We start from the raw sequence: 20,820 nt of genomic DNA, 5'->3' as shown, positions 1-20,820 counted from the left end.
GATGAAAGCCAGTTGTCTGATTACAGGAATGGTTTCATTAAAACAGGAAGGCGTTGTATTGTGTATAACGAGGCCTTATTGTTAATGCTCGACCTCAACCAAATTAGATGCTTTTGGGAAAACTGTTCACATTACAAAGATTTGCCGAAACCCGGGATTGAACCAGGGACCTTCAGATCTTCAGTCTGACGCTCTCCCAGCTGAGCTATTTCGGCGATGTCTTCTGTGCCAAAACGGCAAAGCGATCCGTTTTGGGTCTTGCCAACGGGGCATTAATTAAGATTAGTGATAACGGAGTGATGAAAGCCAGTTGTCTGATTACAGGAATGGATTTCAGTTAAAACAGGAAAGCGTTGTATTGTGTATAACGAGGCCTTATTGTTAATGCTCGACCTCAACCAAATTAGTCAATAGATGCTTTTGGGAAAACTGTTCACATTACAAAGATTTGCCGAAACCCGGGATTGAACCAGGGAGCCTTCAGATCTTCAGTCTGACGCTCTCCCAGCTGAGCTATTTCGGCGATGTCTTCTGTGCCAAAACGGCAAAGCGATCCGTTTTGGGTCTTGCCAACGGGGCATTAGTTAAGATTAGTGATAACGGAGTGATGAAAGCCAGTTGTCTGATTACAGGAAATGGTTTCATTAAAACAGGAAAGCGTTGTATTGTGTATAACGAGGCCTTATTGTTAATGCTCGACCTCAACCAAATTAGATGCTTTTGGGAAAACTGTTCACATTACAAAGATTTGCCGAAACCCGGGATTGAACCAGGGAGCCTTCAGATCTTCAGTCTGACGCTCTCCCAGCTGAGCTATTTCGGCGATGTCTTCTGTGCCAAAACGGCAAAGCGATCCGTTTTGGGTCTTGCCAACGGGGCATTAATTAAGATTAGTGATAACAGGAGTGATGAAAGCCAGTTGTCTGATTACAGGAATGGTTTCATTAAACATGGAAGGCGTTGTATTGTGTATAACGAGGCATTATTGTTAATGCTCGACCTCAACCAAATTAGATGCTTTTGGGAAAACTGTTCACATTACAAAGATTTGCCGAAACCCGGGATTGAACCAGGGACCTTCAGATCTTCAGTCTGACGCTCTCCCAGCTGAGCTATTTCGGCAATGTCTTCTGTGCCAAAACGGCAAAGCGATCCGTTTTGGGTCTTGCCAACGGGGCATTAATTAAGATTAGTGATAACGGAGTGATGAAAGCCAGTTGTCTGATTACAGGAATGGTTTCATTAAAACAGGAAGGCGTTGTATTGTGTATAACGAGGCCTTATTGTTAATGCTCGACCTCAACCAAATTAGATGCTTTTGGGAAAACTGTTCACATTACAAAGATTTGCCGAAACCCGGGATTGAACCAGGGACCTTCAGATCTTCAGTCTGACGCTCTCCCAGCTGAGCTATTTCGGCGATGTCTTCTGTGCCAAAACGGCAAAGCGATCCGTTTTGGGTCTTGCCAACGGGGCATTAATTAAGATTAGTGATAACGGAGTGATGAAAGCCAGTTGTCTGATTACAGGAATGGTTTCATTAAAACAGGAAAGCGTTGTATTGTATATAACGAGGCCGTATTGTTAATGCTCGACCTCAACCAAATTAGATGCTTTTGGGAAAACTGTTCACATTACAAAGATTTGCCGAAACCCGGGATTGAACCAGGGACCTTCAGATCTTCAGTCTGACGCTCTCCCAGCTGAGCTATTTCGGCGATGTCTTCTGTGCCAAAACGGCAAAGCGATCCGTTTTGGGTCTTGCCAACGGGGCATTAGTAAGATTAGTGATAACAGAGTGATGAAAGTCCAGTTGTCTGATTACAGGAATGGATTTCATTAAAACTAGGAAGGCGTTGTATTGTATATAACGAGGCAGTATTGTTAATGCTCGACCTCAACCGAATTATAGTCAACTTAGATGCTTTTGGGAAAACTGTTCACATTACAAAGATTTGCCGAAACCCGGGATTGAACCAGGGACCTTCAGATCTTCAGTCTGACGCTCTCCCAGCTGAGCTATTTCGGCGATGTCTTCTGTGCCAAAACGGCAAAGCGATCCGTTTTGGGTCTTGCCAACGGGGCATTAGTTAAGATTAGTGATAACGGAGTGATGAAAGCCAGTTGTCTGATTACAGGAATGGTTTCATTAAAACAGGAAAGCGTTGTATTGTATATAACGAGGCATTATTGTTAATGCTCTACCTCAACCAAATTTATAGTCAACTTAGATGCTTTTGGGAAAACTGTTCACATTACAAAGATTTGCCGAAACCCGGGATTGAACCAGGGAGCCTTCAGATCTTCAGTCTGACGCTCTCCCAGCTGAGCTATTTCGGCGATGTCTTCTGTGCCAAAACGGCAAAGCGATCCGTTTTGGGTCTTGCCAACGGGGCATTAAGTTAAGATTAGTGATAACGGAGTGATGAAAGTCAGTTGTCTGATTACAGGAATGATTTCAGTTAAAACTAGGAAGGCGTTGTATTGTATATAACGAGGCCTTATTGTTAATGCTCGACCTCAACCGAATTATAGTCAACTTAGATGCTTTTGGGAAAACTGTTCACATTACAAATATTTGCCGAAACCCGAGATTGAACCAGGGAGCCTTCAGATCTTCAGTCTGACGCTCTCCCAGCTGAGCTATTTCGGCAATGTCTTCTGTGCCAAAACGGCAAAGCGATCCGTTTTGGGTCTTGCCAACGGGGCATTAGTTAAGATTAGATGATAACGGAGTGATGAAAGCTAGTTGTCTGATGACAGGAATGATTTCGCTTAAAACAGGAAGGCGTTGTATTGTATATAACGAGGCCTTATTGTTAATGCTCGACCTCAACCAAATTAGATGCTTTTGGGAAAACTGTTCACATTACAAAGATTTGCCGAAACCCGGGATTGAACCAGGGACCTTCAGATCTTCAGTCTGACGCTCTCCCAGCTGAGCTATTTCGGCGATGTCCTTCTGTGCCAAAACGGCAAAGCGATCCGTTTTGGGGCTTGCCAACGGGGCATTAGTTAAGATTAGTGATAACGGAGTGATGAAAGCCAGTTGTCTGATTACAGGAATGATTTCATTAAAACAGGAAAGCGTTGTATTGTATATAACGAGGCAGTATTGTTAATGCTCGACCTCAACCAAATTAGATGCTTTTGGGAAAACTGTTCACATTACAAAGATTTGCCGAAACCCGGGATTGAACCAGGGACCTTCAGATCTTCAGTCTGACGCTCTCCCAGCTGAGCTATTTCGGCGATGTCTTCTGTGCCAAAACGGCAAAGCGATCCGTTTTGGGTCTTGCCAACGGGGCATTAGTCAAGATTAGTGATAACAGAGTGATGAAAGTCAGTTGTCTGATTACAGGAAATGATTTCGTTAAAACAGGAAGGCGTTGTATTGTATATAACGAGGCATTATTGTTAATGCTCGACCTCAACCAAATTTATAGTCAACTTAGATGCTTTTGGGAAAACTGTTCACATTACAAAGATTTGCCGAAACCCGGGATTGAACCAGGGACCTTCAGATCTTCAGTCTGACGCTCTCCCAGCTGAGCTATTTCGGCAATGTCTTCTGTGCCAAAACGGCAAAGCGATCCGTTTTGGGTCTTGCCAACGGGGCATTAATTAAGATTAGTGATAACGGAGTGATGAAAGCTAGTTGTCTGATTACAGGAATGATTTCGATTAAAACAGGAAGGCGTTGTATTGTATATAACGAGGCCTTATTGTTAATGCTCGACCTCAACCAAATTAGATGCTTTTGGGAAAACTGTTCACATTACAAAGATTTGCCGAAACCCGGGATTGAACCAGGGACCTTCAGATCTTCAGTCTGACGCTCTCCCAGCTGAGCTATTTCGGCGATGTCTTCTGTGCCAAAACGGCAAAGCGATCCGTTTTGGGTCTTGCCAACGGGGCATTAGTTAAGATTAGTGATAACGGAGTGATGAAAGCCAGTTGTCTGATGACAGGAAAGATTTCTCTAAAACAGGAAGGCGTTGTATTGTATATACCGAGGCCTTATTGTTAATGCTCGACCTCAACCAAATTAGATGCTTTTGGGAAAACTGTTCACATTACAAAGATTTGCCGAAACCCGGGATTGAACCAGGGACCGTCAGGGTTGTGGTTTACTGAATGAATGACATCGGGTGAAAACAATTAAGAAAAGAGATAGATAAATGTATGAAGGTTTTAGGTATAATGAGATGTTTAGCTCTAACTGAGTGGAGGTGATAGAAATTAATTAAAATCCATGCCCTCTGGCTTAATTAGGTAAGTCTTGGACTAATGGGTGCATATATATTTATAATTTTCAGCACGAGTTAATTTAAATGTTATTCAATATCAGGCCTTTAAGTATCTTTACTTTTTCTTTTCCACTGTTCTGGATTTCTGGACCCTGACCCAAGCTTTGCCTCACGACCACCGACTATTGCCTGCCCCTCAAGCTAAGTTTGCTCTCTCTGCTCTCCTGTGTATGACCTCTGCCTGATTATCGTCTTAGTCCCTTCCTGGGTGTTGCCTGTTGGATCTCCTTGTGGAGTATTTCATTGGTTCCACAGCAGCCATTTCTTCCTGGGTTCTCTGCTCCACCCGTCCATTGCACTACAGGTCAGTTAAGCTGAACATTTCTAAGTTAACCCTCTGTTATCAGTGCATCACCAGCCTTCTCTCTTCACTTCTCAGTGCTGTGTTTGATGACCACATCCTGAGCCGCAACCAGTATCTGAAAATTTAATTAAACTTTTTTCCTTTGCAACTCCTGTGTGTGGTAGAATTTCCGGGTCCCCACCCAGTGTCCTTACAGATTCAAAGAAACAAGTTAATTAAGAACCTTAGTGATATAAAAATTAACTTGGACATTGTTGATTTATTACAGAAAGATTCAGGAGGCAGATGATATCAGTCTATATTTGATTTTTTGAAGTAGTGTAAGTTGTATAGTAAGATCAAATTTTATTTCATTTATTATATATATATTTTTTAGTTATTTTGTGTGGTCCACACTCCTTGCCTGTTGATGACGGTAATGCTTATCTAACGTTTTTAGCCAACCGCCATTAGTATTCATGAAGAACAAGAAACAGAAGAAAAAGAAGAGAAATAGGGTGGAGAAATTAGATTTTTAAAAAACACTAGGTTATTTATTCGTATTTAAAAGTATATATGCATGTGTGTGCCTGTGTATACATATACATTTATGAGTTTGTATGTGTATGACTTTGCGCACTCATACACATTACTGAGGTGTGTATTATTAAATTCCCTATGGATATCGTTGATGACCGCACTCCAGTCCAGTAGGTGGCGGTAGATGCACCTTAAGTTGGTTGCCATCCGCCAATAAAACATAAAAGAAGATGGAGAAGAAGAAAATTAGTTTTCTCTTTTTTTCTGGATTGTTTAAGCTTTCGTCGAGACAGTAAGTATCTTCATCCAATTGTATCCGTTTATAGAACTTTCTGCTGGATCTGACAACTTTAATCGGCTTATATGTTATTTAAGCTAAACTTATGAAGCATTCATTGTTGTCCTGGTATTTTTATATGAAAAAAGACATTGCACACCGAAAGAACTATTCGGCTACGTCGCACCAAACTGCATATACTACCAAAAATACTGGTAGATTCAAATGTTTTATTATTTATTTCATTTTATTTTAATATTGTGCATAACATCAGTGATGTTACATTTAACCTAGTGAAAGGTTTACGTAAATATCCGTGTTCTGACGACACAACACTGCTTTACATAACACAGATGAACACGGATGAAAGGAAGAGTGTTTTAGGGTCGATCTCTCCAAAATGTGGAGACATAAAAACAGACATGTTGCCTTTGTAATTTTGGTTTGGTTGTTTTAGCATGTCTTCCATTCCCCAGGTGAACCTCAGCTCGTTTACTTGAAATTCGAATCGGCCAATAACATGGCCAAAACTCAGTATCATGGCTTCTAGACGACGGCTACATTCTGAAGTTTTAGCTAAAAATTAGTAATGGAAAGAAATGGGAAAGCATTAAAAAATTACAAGGAAGTTTGACTGGTGGGCTGAAATGTTTGCATGGATGACAATGGACAGAATCCATAAAAGGGGAGAATTCAACCCAAACAATGATGTAACCAGCATGACTGGAAGCTGCATCCCCAGCCCTCTAATGACATGTCCTGAAATGTAACTGCACTTGTGGGTCATCCTTGCACTTGCTGAAGTCTGAATAGATTAATGCAGAGTAAATGTGAGACTGTAACTATAGATATTAACCAATAATCAATAACATAGTATTTTATCTGTTCATTATCAATAATTACAGTAAGGTTTATTTATTTGTTTATCCTGTCTACCTCTCTTCTCAAAAGTTAATTCGCTATCAGGTCAATAGTCAACAGACTTTACATGCATTTTACTGGATACTTTGTCAATTCCTAAAAGGCAGACCTAACATGAATTTACAACTCAACTCTTTTAGGGAGAAAATAAGAGTGACTTTTAAATTGGGTTTGAATTTTTCAATTCAGTAGCTGAAAGACTGAAATTAGATCAGAAACTACAAATCTATTTAGCTCATGGGGATGATTTTCTTTTGTGGTGAAAGTAAATGGGACATAAAAAGACGTGGTTGATGTTCAAAAGCTTTAAATCAAACAAGAAATACTATAACTCTCTTGCTGCTAAAGCTTTCTCTAATGTGGCTCATATTTCCACTTCAGGAAGTTTAAGCAGTCACAGAGTGACAGCTGCTTAAAGATAACGACTGAGAAACAGGTTTTAAAAGAGCAGAAACGTAGCATGAGCCCATTCTGAAAATAAACCCTTTTATGGTTACAGATCTGTCTGGAATTTGAAACGACAGAGAGTTTTCAGTTACAAACATCAGACCAGTTTTTCTCAGTTTATCTCTAACCAATCACAGAAAATCCTTAATCAGGTTCATTATGGCTGATAACTAATTTTAACTCTGGAATATTTTTTTCTTTATTCATTCTCATTTATGTTACATTACAGTGTAACATAAATGCCATGACTTTTACTCACCAGCCATAAAAATGGTGATACAATGCCACATGAAGTTTCATTTGTGACTTGTTTTTAGTGAAAAAAAGGGAAGTAAGTAGTTTTCTTCGATTACAGAAGAAGCAAAGACGGTCCTGCATTTCCCAACATGTTCCCTAAATCAATTTGTAAACTAAAGGTAGGAGAAAAAGTTTGGTTAGAGATTAGGGCTGTAATGATTCCTCGAATGATTTGAGTACCTCTATTACTAAAATATTCTTCTACAACAGCCCTGTTTGATATTTAAAAGACTTTAAAAATGGTTCCACTCTTCCTGTGTCAGATATTCTAAAATCTGAATCTCAACAAACAGATTTTGGATTGCACGAAATAATCAATAATCTGGGACGTTTTTGCTCCTGGTGTGTTTTTTTGGGGGGGGACGGGGACTGTGGATAGACTTGACTTGCAATTGGAAAGTTGTTGGCTTTACTCCTGCTTCCTGAAACCACCTGTTGATGTGAGCCTGGTTTAGTCTACTTAAAACAAACTGACTAATTTTTCTTTTAGTTGTGGAATGTGGGAACAAAAACAAAATAATTAACAAAAGATGGATGCCTTTTTTGTAAAGAAAATCCAATTGGTGTTCATTTCGGATAAGTTTTCCTGAAAACCCAGAAAAATGCAACTAAAAGGATCACATTTTTCATTTTTTCAATTAGCTTGGAACACAGCATCTTCTTCCTATCTTATACTTGGTACTCCTGGACCCAAACACATCCAACCAATACATTTTCACATAATTTGTTTTGCAAGGTTCTGGTTTACTTAGAATTTCAGTGTTAGAAGAAACCCAACCTCAAGAAAAGGTTATAAGATCATAAACTCAACAAGTGATTCAGACCAAAGTTAACAAACCATAGATGATTAAACTCTTTTGATATTTGATATGCTCGGACTTATTTTTGATCTGAAACACTGACAGATTCTGCCTTTTTCTGGGAGAATTTTACAAAATTTTGAAAGAACCTCTCAACCTTAAGAACTAAAACTAAAACTTTAAATAAAACATATCCCACCAACAAAATTATTTGTTGGTATCTATACTTGCATGATGGGGCGGAAATCTGAAAAGCTAAAGCTTCTCACGTCAGTGAAGTCCCCAATAACAGAAAAAGCTGATTCAGACCTTTGATGTGAAACTATATCATTTGACCAGTTCTGGAGTAGGAGAGGAAGTAGTCACAAACAGATTCAGTTTCCGACTTAAGGTTACTACATTGTCGATAAGACGATATAAAATGTTAGGTAATGAATTGTGGATGACATCATAGTGGCTTTGTGTAATCAAACATTGGAAACCACCAGCCAACCCCCATGTAGAAGCAATAAAAGGCTAGGTCTACTATTTTTCAAATGAGAAAGAAAAGGGTGCATTAGACCCTCTCCCTTCACCTTGGACCAGTTGTGGTCCAAGGTGGTGGTCTTTAAAACAGCCTTATATGCTGTCTTAAAGTGATGGTTATTCCACTTTCACATATATGTTTTCTTCTATGCCTGAATCACATTTATCTCTGTCCCACACTAAACTCGGTCATATGACTTCACATCATGAGATTATGTGTTTGGGTGTTTAAGGTCAAAGATATTTGCTATTTTTATCCATTACAAATCAAGTGTTTGTATACTTGGATGAACAGTGACATGTTCTGTAATTTATATAGTTCAGTGTAAATAGATTAAATCCTGATGTCTAAACTAATCTTCATAGACTTGTTTAAAAATGTTCATGTAACGTAGCTAAGGCTTCTGCTGAAATACTGATTGGTAATTGGAGATAATCAGCTTAGGGTTGTAATGACTTGGTATAAATGAACACTTAGAGCTATCTAGTTTTGAACAAACCACAACATCTTTTATTAAAGACCAGTTGCATCTTTCTGTCAGATCAGATGTTGCCTCTATAAACTGCTGCTTCATCATCATTATTCACTCTATACTATGTGTGATGTGTTACAGGTCAGAGAGTGCTGAACCTGGACAATGTTTCAATGAATCGTCTTGATTCCTAACAAGATGATAGTGTGAGACTTTTTACAATTTTTTTATGGTTGATGACCAAAATTATGATTATGCTTACTGATATCTTGATTCTTTGTTAATTTAACCATACCTGTTTCATTTAACTAGCTGTAATAAGTAAGCCTGCTTCTTGTTTTTTTTTTTATTACAGTCTAGTTGTGTCTGAATGACTGTTCACATATTTAGAAATAAGACCGAATAATAATTTGCTAGAGGCGTGAATATAGGAAGATCTGCAGAATAATACTTTTTGCGCTGAAGTTGTGTAATTTTACTTTGATTCAGGAGACTGCTGCACAGAGGAGACTTTCCTAGCCCTATCTGTGTGTCCTGCAGGAGTGATGCATCAAAGGACCTTCACTTTGACTTTAAAGCAGAGTCCTTATCTGCTGAAGAGATGTAAGATGACAAAAACAGAACTTCAAGAAAGTTTGTTTAAAAATAGACTGAATTGATATTATTCAAGTGAAAATGTTTGTAGCTCAAATGTATGTCAAAGAGATATGACAGTTGAAGAGATTGGATGGATGGGCCGATGGATGAATGGAACCTGACTTCTCATTTGGCCGATTTGAAAACCAACAGCTTAGCTGCGTGACATGTTTCACAGTCTAAGCAAAAACAATAAACCCTCAGTTTCTTCAATAGTTGTGATTGTTGGAAAAGTGTTTTGAGACAATCTGCAGAATAACAACTAATAAAACTGTCTTTTCACTCTACCATATTTATTAGACATATGCTGTATATATGTATATATATAATTTTTAATTTGCTTCCTTATTTCAGAATCCAGCTACAGAGCCCAGACTCACCCGATCCTAGCTGTGCATCATGCAGGAGTGATAAATCAAAGGATGTTGTCATCTTCTTTAAAATACATTCATCATCTCCTAAACAAATGTAAGCTGTTATTGAAACAACACAGATTTGTTGAGGCATTTTTAGAATGTGCTTAATTGTTGTTAGCAGTGTTGTAGCGCTTATTTTACTGCAATTATAAATGTCGAACCTCAAATGTATTAATATATACAGACTAAAATACTTTAGTATTAGGCACGTAAAAGCTCTATAAATTAAATGATGATGGGAAATCATTTAATTTCCCTTCATCATGGGTCTTTAAGTGTATAAATATTTAAGGATGAGTATTTAAAAGCCCATTAGTTGCTTAGCATTTTTACTTGTTTTATACACCATTATCTCATGTGATGCATTTTGGATGCAGTAATACCCAAGTAGAATCAAGCTTGTGATATAATGTTGTGACCCAAACATTTATTTTCAATATCAGTTATTATGAGTAAATAGATCAATTTGAAACAACCCAACATCTCAAAAAATGTTTTCCGTGCTACATCATGATAATTTTTTAAGCAAAAGTAAAGTAACATTTGCCAACTGGTATGTTTTAGAAATGCACTAATAGTTGGCATCTTGTGTTTACTGGCCAGCAGTTTTGACCTCCCAACTCTGATTCTGACCTATTACATTTTTTCTAAGGATGATAACACAGGCCATTAAAAATATGCAGCAGGTTCTTTGAGAGAGATGGTATATTTTTTATTTCAACATGAAATGAAGAAATTTCAGGATTTCTTCCCCCTTTTATAGATCAAAGCATGAGTCACAAATTTGTATATAAGGATATATAAATGTAAAATAAGGGATGCATTTATACAGCAAAAATAGTCTTTGATGCATTTAATGAATAGAAAAAAAATGTTTTGGTGTTTTACCAAAACACCAATCACACTTATTGATGTATTAATCAATCAGTGTGATCTCTAACTGATTAATATTACTCTACTATTCACAATAACTACAACTTTTGATATTATTAATTCCTTCAAGTTTGATTTTTAATTTAAAAAAATCTACAGATTCAGCACTACACATGTCTTATAAAAGAGAGTAAACTTGCTCTTTCTTTTTCTCCATAGACATGAACAGAAAAGCTCACAGAAATGTTTCTGCCTACAATATAAAGAAGATTTTGTAAATCTGTGTGAGGATGGAAAAGTGTTGGTAGAGGGAGCATTACCAGATATCATAAAGCAAGACCTTGACAAAGTTCACCTGAAGCAGCTAATTGATCATATTCTCAAAAGTAAGAAAATCTTCCCTGAGATAGGAATTTTTTTTACATGTAAATTAAGTGTGTGAAATGTACTTTTTATAATTCCCTAATTGATTTTTTGTTTATTCAGACTGCTGATGCTGCAGTTTGCCAACGTAAACTTAAATCTGCTTTGACAAAAAAGTTTCAGTGTGTGTCAGAAGGGATTGATAAGGCAGGAAAACCCAACCCCTCTGAATAATATCTACACAGACCTCTACATCACAGAGAGTGGAACCAAAAAGGTGAATGAAGAACATGAGTTTAGACACATCGAAACAGTTTCCAGAAAGCAAAACGGAGAAGAAGTGACGATCGGACTGGAACAGCTCTTCAGAGGTTCACCTGGACAAAATAACCCAGTCAGAACAGTGATAACAAGGGGAGTGGCTGGCATTGGGAAAACTGTCCTAACACAGAAGTTCACGCTGGACTGGGCTGAAAACAAAACCAACCAGGACATCCAGTTCATATTCCCCTTCACATTCAGGGAGCTGAATGCTCTGAAAGGGAAAGAGTTCAGCTTGGTGGAACTTGTTCATCATTTCTTTACTGAAACCAAGGAAATCTGCGAGTTTATTGAGTTCCAGGTCATATTCATCTTTGATGGTCTGGATGAGTGTCGACTTCCTCTGGACTTCAAAAACAATGACATCCTGACTGACATTACCAAGCCTGTCTCAGTGGATGCACTTCTGACTAACCTCATCAGAGGGAAATTGCTTCCCACTGCTCGTCTGTGGATAACCACACGGCCTGCAGCAGCCAGTCGGATCCCTCCTGACTATGTTGACATGGTGACAGAAGTCAGTGGGTTTGATGACCCACAAAAGGAGGAGTACTTCAGAAAAAGATTCAGAGATGAGGAACTGGCCAGCAAGATTATCTCCCATATCAAGACATCAAAATCCCTCCACAACATGTGCCACATCCCAGTCTTCTGCTGGATCGCTGCTACAGTTGTGGAGAATGTCTTTAAGACAAGTCAGACCAAAGAGCTGCCAAAGACAATGACTGAGGTGTACATCCATTACCTGCTGGTCCAAACCACAGTTAAGATGGTGAAATATGATGGGAACAATGAGACAGATGAACACTGGAGTTCAAAGAGGAAGGAGATGATGAAGTCTCTGGGAAAACTAGCTTTTGAGCAGTTGCAGAAAGGAAACTTGATCTTTTATGAATCAGATTTGAGAGAATGTGAAATCAGTCTCCAAGGTGCTTCAGAGTACTCTGGAATATTCACACAAATTTTTAAAGTAGAGAGAGTGCTGTCTGATGTCAAACTGTTCAGTTTTGTACATTTGAGTATTCAGGAGTTTCTTGCTGCTCTTCATGTCCATTTGACCTTCACAGAGTCTGGTGTCAATCGTCTGAAAGAAAACACTCTGCCAACATTGTCCACATTGTTGAAGAAACCAACGATCCTCAGTTTTTACCACAGTGCTGTGAACAAGACCTTACAGAGTCCAAATGGGCACCTAGATTTGTTCCTTCACTTTCTGTTGGGACTTTCACTGGAGACAAATCAGAACCTCCTGCATGGTCTGTTGAAACAAACAGAAAGAAGCTCTCAGATCAATCAGAAACTGCCCAATACATTAAAGAGAAGATCAATGAGAATCTGTCTACAGAGAAAAGCATAAATCTGTTCCACTGTCTCAATGAACTGAAAGATGGTTCTCTTATGCAAGAGATCCAGCAGTTCTTATCTGCAGGAACACTACGCACTGATAAGTTGTCTCCTGCTCAGTGGTCGGCCTTGGTCTGCTTCTTACTATCTTCAGAAGAAAATCTTGATGTATTCAACTTTACCAGATTTTCTGTCTCTGAAAACATTCTTCTCAGGCTGCTGCCATTGATCAAAGTCTCAAAGAAAGCTGTGTAAGTACACATTTTATTTCAATATCATTTGCTTTGTTAGTAAAAGCTTAGCAAAAAATTAACCCTCAGTTCATTTTTTTACATGTTCTTTTTCAGACTGACTTTCTGTGTCCTTTCACAAAGTAGTCTTGAAGCTTTGTCCTCAGTTCTCAGCACCACGTCTTCTTTGAGGGAGCTGGATCTTAGTAACAACAACTTACAAGATTCAGGAATGAAACAGATTGTTGAGGGATTGGGGAGCCCAAACTGTGCACTCAGAACTCTTAGGTGAGATATTCAGAACCAAACATAATACTCAAGATACTAACAGTACTCTTTCACCTGTCTAATATACTGAGTATTACAATTGCTACCTGTTTTTTATTTTATTTTAAAGTATTAGATTATTTTTGTTGGAATTAGTTCAGACAGTACTTTGTTTTGTGCCTGTAGAGATTATATTGTTGTCTACAAATGAAAGAATTTCTATTGCAAAAAATAATTTATGCATCTATTATGAAAATATGTTGTGAATAATAATTAAAATTGTATTTTGAAATTAATCTTTGAATTATATAGAAACACCTCTAGTTTTGGAGCATGTTTTTGGTTTATGTTTTTTGTGACATCCGTGGTGTAAACTGTTGCATTCAAGTTTTTATTTGCTTAACAGAAGTTCAACCTTTGTTTTTCATTTTTCTCCAGAATGAGTGGTTGTTCCATCTCAGAGAGAAGTATTGACATCTTACATTCACATCTGAGCAGCTTATCTCGACTGAGAGAGCTTGACATGAGCAACAACATCCTGCAAGGTTCAGCAGTGAATAAGTTGTCTGAGGGACTGAGACGTTCATTTTGTCAACTGGAAATTCTCAGGTCAGCATGGAGTAAAGCAATACTTGAAATTTAGCCATTACATTTTTTGGACATTCCGAACATAATATTTTGTCTGTTCTTTTGCACTTCTTTTTCCCCATAGGCTGAATCTTTGTTGCCTCTCAGAAACTAATTGTGAAGCTTTGTCTGCAGTTCTCAGCTCTGAGTCTGCTAGCCTTAAAGAGCTGGACCTAAGTAACAACAACCTGCGGGATTCAGGAGTGAAGCTTCTATCGACTGGACTGGAGAGTTCATACTGTAGGCTAGAAACGCTAAGGTAATCCCTGACTAATGAGCTCATTGGATGATTGTTGAACTCAGTCCAGTAAAATTTTGACTCAAAGCACAAGTGCTGGTTAAAAGAGCGACTGTGTTCTTAGTGAAATCAGTCAGGTATTTCATCAGAAAAATAAACCTTAAATAATGCTACACTAGTAAATTTCAAGTTCTGGTTATAACCCAATAAAGTTTTTGCCACTTCTGATGCGTTTATTTTGGGCATTCTGAAGCCTTTTTGCTTTGTGTTATTCTTACTGTATTAGTTTGATTTTAATATGTTACTGTGCTTTGTGAACGTGGTCAAACTACTGGTACCAAATTTTTTTCTTGAACTTGACACAGAAAAACATACTTCTTTTATCTTTTATTGTCTTTTATTGGGCTGCCATTTGATGCAAAGAAAAAGGATTTGCGAAAAAATTATTATTTTTAGCAAATAGATTTTTGCTAATTATTTGCAAATTTATTTTAGCTAATAATTTTCTAGAAAGTGTGATGTACATTTGTAGTTTAGCCCCTTTTACTGTCACGTCCTGAAATACACCCATCCTACCTTCAGAAAGCATGTAGGTACTAAAATAGATAGAACTTGGAAAGATATCTAATATAATCCTCATTTTTCTGAAAATAAAGTTTTGTCTTTTCCCGACATCTATAAAAGAAAAAAAATGCCATCACTTTTGCTGACCAAAGTCTTCAGTTTGTAAGAATTACATAATTACTAAAGTCCTGCCTTGTGCTCAACTACCTTGTTCTCTGTGTGTGTAGACTGTCTGGCTGTATGGTCACAGGAGAAGGATTTGCTTCTCTGGCATCAGCTTTGAATTCCAACTCTTCCCATCTGAGAGAACTCGATCTGACCTTTAACCATTCAGATGATGCTGGTGTAAAGCTTCTATCTACTAATTTGAAGGATCCACAGTCCAAGCTTGAAGTTCTCAGGTATGGAAAGGCCCGATTCAATCACAGACAAATTCACTGTGTTGAGACGAAGAAAATATGTTACTGTCATTGTGTGACGTAAAGAAGAATTAACATTTTTCTTCCCTGCTAAATTTCTTCAGAATACATCCAGCTGGTAGTCAAGTGGTTAACACCAGGACTGAGGAAATGTAAGTACAGTTTTGTTTTTGACCTTATCACTAGTTCACAAAAAAGCAAGCTCCAGGCTATTTTACCAATTACTAATTTTCAGGTATGAGATCAGAAACTGTGACCTAAATTAACAAATGGGAACAAAAGCCAGATTCTGCCTATAGTAAACTCCAACAACCACATATCCACAAAAACATTTAGATGTTTAGGCTGTGGGTTCACACTGATCCAGTGTTTTGGGAGACCAAAAACAATCATTTTTGAAGCCAGGTTCCAGAGTGGAAGAATTTCAAAATGCCAGTTTCATGTTTCAGTGTTGTGATGATTTGAGAGTCCTAAGTTTGGCATGTTTATTCTTCTCTACATATGGTGAATAGGTTAGTTCATTATAGTTCCAGTTGCACCTGAAAGGGGGTTGTGACAGGTATAAAGGTAGCTCAAACACAGTGTTTCAGGACTCTGACTGTTCTGTCTCTCTCTGAGGCTGGCTAACGTTTTTGGATTGCTCTTTTTTATTTCTGGGTCATTCAATCTTGTCACCAATTCAGGCTAAATGTTTTTTTTCTATTATTGACTTAATCATCTTTTCTTTTCACAGTGAACAGTTTTTTGACATAAGTACATTTGAGCAAGATAAGCTTTGTCTGTGGAGCGTCCAATTTGTTACTACTATGAGCCATGTAGGTAACATCGTGTACATGTGAGCCACATCTTTTTTGAAGTCATGAAGTAGCTCCATCTCTCTTTGTGACTGGTGTGTGCCACACTCACACAACAACAGTGTTGCAACGCCATCTATTGGCCTGGCATGCCTACTACAATATCTTTGGTGGCGTGACATCCTCTAGTTTGAACACACATTATTTTTTGTTTTTAAAAATTTACCATATTCGTCTCTGTGTGGACGATGTCATAGATTATGTTTGGTTTATTATGGAGGAAATGTGATACAGAATAGCTTACGGGTGAACAGCTAAAAAATGAAAAAATGAAACGTGACAAAACGAAGGGGAAAACTTCTCCATCAACATGCTGCAATGTAATAAACAGTCAATCTGTTGTGGTATATATTTATACATGTCTTTCTGAAGAATGTGTTTTATCAAGAATACCTCCTCTGTGACTTGGTTTGCTGAAACTTTTGCACTAAACCATAAGTTTATCTGGAGCTACTCTTTATTGGCTACATTACCTAAAAACTGCAAGAATAGTTTTTTAATATGTGGTTAGAAGGATAGATGTGTTTATTGAAATGTCCAGGTGGGATAAAGCAGAGAGGGGGATACAGGTTAATGTGTTGCATTATAACTATTATTACTGTGAATCACAGGATTTACTCACAAGGCATTATTTTCTGTTTTGCTCTTCAGATTACTGTGAAGCTCACAGTCGACACAAACTCGGTGAACCGAAATGTGAAACTGTCAAACAACAACACAAAGGCATCATATGTGGAGGAGGCTCAGCCATATCCTGATCATCCAGACAGGTTTGAGAAGAACCATCAGGTGATGTGTTCAAATGGCCTGACAGGTCGCTGTTACTGGGAGGTCGAGCTAATGGGAGGGGTTCACACTTCAGTGAGTTGCAAAGGAATTATCAGGAGAGGAGAGGGAAATGATGGTTGGTTTGGTGGAAATGACCAATCCTGGACTTTGTTCTTTGATGGCAACTCTTACTCTGTTTGGCACAATAAAAAAGGAATATCCATCCCTTACACCACAGTGGTCACACCCACTTCATCTCACAAGGGTAGCAGTGTATTTGGACTGGCCGGCAGGAACGCTGTCCTTCTACAGAGTCTCCTCGGACACATTGATCCACATCCACACTTTCCACACCACATTCACTGAAGCTCTTTATCCAGGATTTGGATTGTGGTCTTGGGTCAATGCTCCAAAAGGTTCATCAGTGCAGCTGATCTCTTTATTTGAGTGATCAGGTCTATTAGCACAACGAGACGGAGAGGTACCAAGCTAGCACTTATCAGCTTAACCAACTTCTTTGCTATATTGACGTTACAATTTACTTGCAATATGATGTAACTCTTATTTTGTTACAACGTAAACTGTCTTGTCAAAGTTATTTATTCATGTATTTATTCATTTATGTATTTTTAAATTAAATGCTTTTTAACAGCATGTAATGGTAAAACTCAATGAGCCAGTAAATGATGGTTAAGAAGCTTATCCAGAAATATTCTTTGACATTGTTATAAATAGTCTTTGTATTTTATATATAAATTGTCTTTTAATCTCGAGTACAAAAGGTCGTTTATTAGGTTAAAATAATATCCATAAATGGTTTTGAATGATACTGAAAGAATTTGAATGTGACTCAAAGGAATTAATTCTGCTTAACTATTTCCAACCAGCACCTTTAGTACTTGATTGAATCCGTTTATATCAAAGAGATGAATCAAAGGAGAAAGAACTCATTATTTACATGGAGACACATTGTTATTGAGGTCGGAAAAATAATTGTACTTGTTTTATTATAACTGAGCTGTACTGTAATGTGTTTCTGTACGTTCGGATTTGCCTTTAAAAACTTTGATTTGACTGTCATTTAAGTGTTGCTGAATTTAAGGACTGTATTTTGTTGCATTATATTATACATTGAGTATGTTGCACTTTCATGCTTGGGAGAAAGGGTATCCCCGCTTATTTTCTGATGTAGCGGAAGGGCAATGCAATTTTTAAACTGAGCATATTTAACATGAATAACAGTAAACTGTTACAGTACCAGGGGAAACATTACACATTACATGAGGGACTTTGCATGTGTGGAGAAGTACCAAAGTAGGTTTAAGAAAAAATTGTCATGATTTTATAAAACATGTACTTTGGACAAAGATGACTATGGATAACTAATGATACAAATGGTTGTCAATGTTCTTCTCAGGATTTCAGGGATTTGGTGTCTACCTTTCATTGAACTGAGGTGGTAGTAGGTTAAAAAATGCATGCAGTTCTGTAGGACTGGGAAGCAAATCTTTTTGCTAATTAGAAACTATTAAGAAAATGCACAATACCAGGAACCAGTAGAAACACAGAAATTATGTTACCTGTCTAATTACTAATTAACATCAACAGCTACATATTTCTGAGTTTTTAATATAGACACTGCATTGAGCTTAAATACGCATGCTGCAAATATTTCTATTTTACTGCCATCAATTTTTTTTTGAAAAGATTCCATCTTTACCAAAATTGGCAATATCACTTTAAATGATTACCACAAATAAAATTTTTCAAAAAATAAATAATCTGTTTTTTTAACGAGATAACATGATTGTACAGCAGTATCTTTTCTCCTGGTAATAAACTCTTGTTCATTTTCCAGTTTAATTTCCTTTTGTATATAGTCAATAGCTTTTGCGCACCATTTTTCTTCCTAAATGTATATGCTCCCAAGTTTTATTCACTCAGGTCACACGCTCATTTTACGTGCTGATTGTTTTAAGCGTGTTCATGTCTCTCAGGAACTTGTCTTTAATTTTTTATTTAGATTTTTGTTCTCTTTGAGTTATTGCACATGTATTTCAGTTGTTTCTGAAAGTTATTAAAAGTTTATTTTTACCTATCTACATTTATCTGGATTATTTTTGACTCTGCTTTTTCTTTGCAAGACAAACTGACATTTCTAGTTTAAACCGGTATATTTATACAACCTTCTCAAAATGAATTGTTGGAGTTTAACCCCATTCCTTTTGACCAAACCTACGTTAATTTCCTTAGCAGTGAGGTCAGAGCTTGTGGTTGCAACATTGGACCACAATTTTGGAATCTTGATTTTGATTTATTTAAGCCACTTTGGAGCTAATTTGGTGAAGTGCATAAGGTCGTTGTCCATTGGGAAGACACAATTGTGTCCAAGCTTCAGCCTCCAACCTGATGTCTTAATCGGTTGTTTTAGTCTTTCCACACATCTATTTGGCTGTGAAGTTCAGTTAATACGATGTTTTCAGTTTTACAAGATTGATTAAAAGTCTCTCTTACAAGAGAATTTTGGCCAAGACTGACAGAAGCACACAGATTTTACAGAACATTCATAGCAAAACTAAAAAGTTAACACTATCAATAAAAATTAAATGCTGTTTAAAGGTTCAAAGTCTTCTTTTCAGATGAAAGTACATTTTGCATTCCACTTGGTAATCATCAAGGTCCAAAAGGCTGGAGAAAGATTGGAAAGGCACAGAGGCTTCCTCGGTCAGACATGATTTTGGGAGTTGTGTCCTTCAGTTCTCTCTCTTTTTTTTTTTTTTTTATCAAGTTCAATCAGCTCAGCCATTTACCAGGAATATTTGAGTGATTCATGCTTTCCTCTCCTGATTTCTTTCTTCATATGCTGATTATATTTTCAGACAGGACTTGGCACTTACACACACACTGCCAAAATTACAAGCTTCAGAGCATGTTGAATTATTTTTTTAGAATCCAACGAAGGCCAGATTATTTATGACTTGCATATCAAAACCTTAGAAATAATAGATATGTACTTGTAGTGACTTCAAGTGTTCACCAGATGGCAGTATTTCACCACTGACTATTTCTCCATTGTCTTTCAGTTGATGGCTTTCAGTACGATAGTCAAGAATTTCTTCACTGAATGAACAAACACCTGCAGATTTGTTAAAGTTTCATAAGTTTTTATTATTATTATTGTACGGTTGAAAGAAACCGATTTTGATATATATTTTTTTCTTTTGCTTGCTTTTGTTATTTTTGTAATTATGTTATTTATATAAATTATTTTCACTTTGATTCATAAAATACCCCACATTTTCACAGAACTTTATGTTTTGGTCAATTTGATTATGTAATTTTTATATATTAAATGATTGACAATTTGATCAATTACTCAGTACTTAAGTGGACTTTTTACCAAATACTTTTTTACTCTTACTAGAATAATTTTTGGGGCAGCTACTTTTATTTTTATTTGAGTAAAAATATGTTGAAGTTGTGCTACTCTTGAGTAAAATTTGTGGGTACTTTACCCTCTGCTTGCAAAGATAAGCAAGCTAATATTCTGATTTACGAAGTTGTAACTCAGTTAGTGTTTCCCTTTGTTTTGTTAGTATTCCTGTTTGTACATCTTACTGCTTGCCTTTGTCTAAGTTTCCCATTTATCTTTTAAAATTGCATGATGCTTCCCCATAGGGTCAAAGATTTTTCTGCCTTTTTTCTCCAAAATCTGGTGGTTGCATTATTTAAACTCAACCCATTTTCTGCCTTTGCTATTTGTTTTCAAGCTTTTAGGTATAAACTTGTGGCGATACAGACACATGCACACAGAAAATAGGTTGAGAGAGCCCACATGTTAGCAGCACACACATGATTATGCAACCTTTAATGTTGGCAGTTGAAGTTTTTCAGTTCAATATGAGCAACGGCAGAAATAAAGCAGCTAATCTCCCACACTCTTTCTTTTTCTCCCCACCACTTCTGGGTTTTCTGTCATTCAAAGCGCTTAAAAAAGAAAAGTCTTTTAGACTGAAACAGCCCACAC

The 20,820-nt window shown here is 37.3% G+C and overlaps 13 non-coding genes and 1 pseudogene across 13 annotated transcripts; 1 reads left to right on the top strand and 13 right to left on the bottom strand.

Moving 5' to 3' along the window:
• Nucleotides 1-142: 142 nt before the first annotated feature.
• trnaf-gaa (transfer RNA phenylalanine (anticodon GAA)) lies at nucleotides 143-215 on the bottom strand. The gene has a single exon. It is a non-coding gene; the product is annotated as a tRNA-Phe (tRNA).
• A 234-nt stretch (nucleotides 216-449) lies between these two features.
• On the bottom strand, nucleotides 450-523 carry trnaf-gaa (transfer RNA phenylalanine (anticodon GAA)). Its single transcript has one exon. It is a non-coding gene; the product is annotated as a tRNA-Phe (tRNA).
• Nucleotides 524-749: 226 nt separating this feature from the next.
• Nucleotides 750-823, bottom strand: trnaf-gaa (transfer RNA phenylalanine (anticodon GAA)). The gene has a single exon. It is a non-coding gene; the product is annotated as a tRNA-Phe (tRNA).
• A 226-nt stretch (nucleotides 824-1,049) lies between these two features.
• trnaf-gaa (transfer RNA phenylalanine (anticodon GAA)) lies at nucleotides 1,050-1,122 on the bottom strand. Its single transcript has one exon. It is a non-coding gene; the product is annotated as a tRNA-Phe (tRNA).
• Nucleotides 1,123-1,347: 225 nt separating this feature from the next.
• On the bottom strand, nucleotides 1,348-1,420 carry trnaf-gaa (transfer RNA phenylalanine (anticodon GAA)). The gene has a single exon. It is a non-coding gene; the product is annotated as a tRNA-Phe (tRNA).
• Nucleotides 1,421-1,645: 225 nt separating this feature from the next.
• trnaf-gaa (transfer RNA phenylalanine (anticodon GAA)) lies at nucleotides 1,646-1,718 on the bottom strand. The gene has a single exon. It is a non-coding gene; the product is annotated as a tRNA-Phe (tRNA).
• A 238-nt stretch (nucleotides 1,719-1,956) lies between these two features.
• Nucleotides 1,957-2,029, bottom strand: trnaf-gaa (transfer RNA phenylalanine (anticodon GAA)). The gene has a single exon. It is a non-coding gene; the product is annotated as a tRNA-Phe (tRNA).
• Nucleotides 2,030-2,266: 237 nt separating this feature from the next.
• On the bottom strand, nucleotides 2,267-2,340 carry trnaf-gaa (transfer RNA phenylalanine (anticodon GAA)). Its single transcript has one exon. It is a non-coding gene; the product is annotated as a tRNA-Phe (tRNA).
• A 239-nt stretch (nucleotides 2,341-2,579) lies between these two features.
• On the bottom strand, nucleotides 2,580-2,653 carry trnaf-gaa (transfer RNA phenylalanine (anticodon GAA)). The gene has a single exon. It is a non-coding gene; the product is annotated as a tRNA-Phe (tRNA).
• A 227-nt stretch (nucleotides 2,654-2,880) lies between these two features.
• On the bottom strand, nucleotides 2,881-2,953 carry trnaf-gaa (transfer RNA phenylalanine (anticodon GAA)). The gene has a single exon. It is a non-coding gene; the product is annotated as a tRNA-Phe (tRNA).
• Nucleotides 2,954-3,179: 226 nt separating this feature from the next.
• trnaf-gaa (transfer RNA phenylalanine (anticodon GAA)) lies at nucleotides 3,180-3,252 on the bottom strand. Its single transcript has one exon. It is a non-coding gene; the product is annotated as a tRNA-Phe (tRNA).
• Nucleotides 3,253-3,490: 238 nt separating this feature from the next.
• Nucleotides 3,491-3,563, bottom strand: trnaf-gaa (transfer RNA phenylalanine (anticodon GAA)). The gene has a single exon. It is a non-coding gene; the product is annotated as a tRNA-Phe (tRNA).
• A 226-nt stretch (nucleotides 3,564-3,789) lies between these two features.
• Nucleotides 3,790-3,862, bottom strand: trnaf-gaa (transfer RNA phenylalanine (anticodon GAA)). The gene has a single exon. It is a non-coding gene; the product is annotated as a tRNA-Phe (tRNA).
• Nucleotides 3,863-5,341: 1,479 nt separating this feature from the next.
• Nucleotides 5,342-18,897, top strand: LOC116714713 (NACHT, LRR and PYD domains-containing protein 12-like; annotated as a pseudogene).
• Nucleotides 18,898-20,820: the final 1,923 nt, after the last annotated feature.

Source organism: Xiphophorus hellerii, chromosome 23 (genome assembly GCF_003331165.1).
Source record: "Xiphophorus hellerii strain 12219 chromosome 23, Xiphophorus_hellerii-4.1, whole genome shotgun sequence".
Classification (NCBI taxonomy): domain Eukaryota; kingdom Metazoa; phylum Chordata; class Actinopteri; order Cyprinodontiformes; family Poeciliidae; genus Xiphophorus; species Xiphophorus hellerii.
Note: the sequence above shows the minus strand (reverse complement) of the source record. Positions and strands in the feature narration are given on the sequence as shown.